Source organism: Octopus sinensis, linkage group LG10 (assembly GCF_006345805.1).
Source record: "Octopus sinensis linkage group LG10, ASM634580v1, whole genome shotgun sequence".
Taxonomy (NCBI): domain Eukaryota; kingdom Metazoa; phylum Mollusca; class Cephalopoda; order Octopoda; family Octopodidae; genus Octopus; species Octopus sinensis.
The window spans coordinates 100,680,434-100,684,615 of NC_043006.1; positions in this window are offsets into that span (position 1 = coordinate 100,680,434).

Consider the following 4,182-nt stretch of genomic DNA (forward strand, 5'->3'; position numbering starts at 1 on the left):
ACCAGTAGAAGAGAATATGACCAAAGACTGCGTGTACTCCATCCCATGCAGCTGTGGTAGGTTATACAAAGGCGAAACATGCCGCCCCCACAAAATAAGGGTAAACGAACATCGCAAAGCTGTGACACGATGTAATATTGTTAAATCGGTATTGGCTGATCATGTTTGAAAAAATGGAGACCACCTCCTCCTGTGGGATGAAGTCAAAATAATAGATAGAGAACACCAGTGGAAAATACGGAAACTAAATGCAGCAGCACACATGTTAGAACACAACAACCTCCTAAGCAGACCGAGTGCAGATATGAGTAGCATTTGGGAACCGGTATTAAGGAAGGGTTGGAAAATAGATTTATATGCCCTAGATTTTATGTTCTAGATGTGGAAACAGTGTTCTATTGTGCGTCACAGGAACCCTGCAGAAAGCAATAGTTAAGAGAAAAGTTAGTGTTTGGGAAATAGATTTGTGCTATGCTGCTGCAACAATATTTGCCTTTAGATGGAATCTGTTAGTGTCATCTTACAATCGGAGTGTAGGGTTATGGAATCGCCTCATCTCCATAATTATTTCCTCTGAGGTAAATACAGCATAGAGGAGACAGAATTACGTTCTTAGTTCAAATTCTGCCTGGGGTGGATAAAATAAGTACCAGCTGAGAAGTAGGGTCAAGGTAATCGACATATACCCGAAGTTAATGTGATCCTAGGATAGTATTAGTCTATGAGAAGGTTGAGGCTTTGAAATTACAAGTACGAACCGAGGTAATGGTGGTAAATAACTCTAGTCAAGACACCACATAGTTGGATCAAACCAGAATGCATTTGACTGCGAAGCGCACTTCCTTAATACTTGATTATATTGCTTTCAAATTTTGGCAAAGAAGCCAGCAATTTTGGTGTCGGGTGCTACGACAGGTACTTATTTTATCAACCTCGAAAGGAAAATAGGCAAAGTCGTCCTCGGAGGAATTTGAACTGAAAACTTAAAGACAAACGAAATACCTATTTCTTTACTACCCGCAAGGGACTAAACACGGAGGGGACAAACAAGGACAGAGAAACGGATTAAGCCGATTATATCGACCCCAGTGCATAACTGGTACTTATTTAATCGACCCCGAAAGGCAAAGTCGACCTCGGCAGAATTTGAACTCAGAACGTAGCGGCAGACGAGATATCTATTTCTTTACTACCCACAAGGGACTAAACACAGAGGGGACAAACAAGGACAGACAAACGGATTAAGTCGATTACGTGGACCCCAGTGCGTAACTGTTATTTATTTAATCGACCCCGGAAGGATGAAAGGCAAAGTCGACCGCGGCGGAATTTGAACTCAGAACGTAACTGCAGACGAAATACTGCTAAGCATTTTGCCCGGCGTGCTAACGTTTCTACCAGCTCGCCGCCTTTCGAAATACCGCCAAGCACTTTCTCTGATGCGCGAACGAAGCTGCCAGCTCGCCGTGTTGCGACTTCATCATACTGTGCCTAGTTTAATATGAAGAATGCCAGATAAGGATGCCAGATATTTGAGTGCTATTTCCAGCATGATTAACGCCTGCGTTGATAGTCCATTTTTGGTTTTGCTACATATTGCTACTGCTACTATCGCTGTCGTTGCTGCTGCTGCTACTGCTACTACTACTTCTGCTATTATTGCTACATCCTACTGTCGCTTTTCTGTTGAGGTTTTGTAGTGTTTGAGATAGAATTTATATTATTAAGGTAGAAGTTATTGATGGATTTTTCATTTTTAATAATTCTGCATCACTACAATCAGCCGAGTCTTCCTCCTCCTTTCTAATATCTACCAGCCAACGACTTATGCTTCGGTACCTCCGTCTTCACCAGTTTATTTCATTATTTGACTGGATGAGTGATTTAGGGAGTATTAACTCGTGTATATCTGCACCAAATAATTTATGACGAAGCAAAATTGCAAAATATATGCTAACGATATATATATATATATATATGTATTATTTATATATATATATTATATATTTATATGTATGTATGTATATACATACATACATACATACATACATACACACACACACACACACACACACCACACACACACACACACAGATATATATATATATATATATATATATGGAAGCACTCCGTCGGTAACGACGATGAGGGTTCCGGTTGATCCGAATCAACGGAACAGCCTGCTCGTGAAATTAACGTGTAAGTGGCTGAGCAATCCACAGACACGTGCACCCTTAACGTAGTTCTCGGGGATATTCAGCGTGACACAGAGAGTGACAAGGCCGGCCCCTTGAAATACAGGTACAACAGAAACAGGAAGTAAGAGTGAGAGAAAGTTGTGGTGAAAGAGTACAGCAGGGATCACCACCATCCCCTGCCGGAGCCTCGTGGAGCTTTGAGGTGTTTTCGCTCAATAAACACTCACAACGCCCGGTCTGGGAATCGAAACCGCGATCCTACATACATACATACATACATACATACATACATACATACATACAAAGGAGAAACTAATATATATATAAGACAAGGTAGAAAATGCTAAAACAATGATATCATGAAGAACATTTTAGTACCAGTTTCAGTCTTTGTAAAACATGTAAAAAAATTAAATGGTGTAAAAAATGAAATGAAATGTTTTCTTAAAATATTTCCATAGTTTAAAACTTAGCAAAAAGGATTTATACTATAGTTTCTAATACAAGCATCAGGGACACACGACTATATGAACTAAAGGATACACTCATTATCCACAACTATCCACCATCACTAATTGATGTAGGCTTTGAACGTGCCCTTCAACTCAACATCCACGAACTCAGACACCTCAAACTAAAGAAGGATTTACAACCAAAAGCCCTACCATACATCTCCGCACACAACCCCCTTAACAACCTTAACAATGAATCCTTCGACACCACCTTCAAGAACATTCCCCTACTGAAAAGGGACCACAGAATGAATTTAATCCTCTCTATAAATTCAGGGACGATGGAACTTGAAGTCAGCGCATTATCAAAGTGTCATATTTTATCACAAAATATAAAGCCCTTTTGAATGTACCCCGTCACAAATAACACCACTACAAGAGCCTTAGAATAATACCCACGCAAATATTAAAAACGATATCTTCAGAACAGTTACTACACAGGAATTTATTCAGAACAATTCCAATCACTAATATAACAACCACAAGTCACGTTTAGGTCCCTTGACCATTTAAGAAGATTCTACAAACATCCTTCAACTGTCATACCAATCCCATATGTTTTCTTATTCTTTCCCTTATTTTCCTACACCCTCTTCTTTGTCTTCTTCTTCGCCGCTTCTTCCTCCACTACTGCTTCTTCCCCCACTACTGCTTCTTAAACAATCAAAACCTAAAATATTCTTTTAGGACTGCTACTATCTAATACCAAGCTTTGACAGGAGTAAAACGGAGACAGACTGACAGACAGACAGAGAGTAAAAAGGAAAATGTCCCTTGTATTTGAAAACTAGGGAAATATTTTTTAAAAACATTTCATTTAATTTTTCCACAATTTAATTGTTTTTCATGCTTTACCCTAAGTTGGAAAAGTCGCAAAGTCTGAAACCGGTACAAAAATCTTCTTAATGATAATATTATTTTAGCATTTTCTACCTTTTCTTATTTTCCTTTTTACATATGAACTCATGTGTTCTTTTTCAACCTTCTACACGCACGCACACATATATACATACATACATACATACATATATATATATATATATATATATATATATATATATATAATATATATATATTAATATATATATATATATATATGTAGGATAAATGTAAAAAAACACAAACTGGGACAAGAACGCAAAACATTTAGAAGACGATACAAAAAAACGGACGGGACATTCATATATATATATATATATATATATATATATATATATATACACGAGGCGATATCAAACACTCCAAAAACAAGCTATGTTTAATAAAAGATAACTCATTTATCTAAGTTCTAACATCATCTTCGAACTAGTCACCTTGCTCGGTAGTACGCCAGTCCCATAGTACCTGCCACTTTTGGAATCCATCTGAAATCGTTTCCTGTCGGTGAGGCGAGGACATTCTGCGATTCGATCTGGATCTCGAGAACAGTGTTAACATGGGGAATAAATGGAAATCCGCTGGTGCCAAATCTG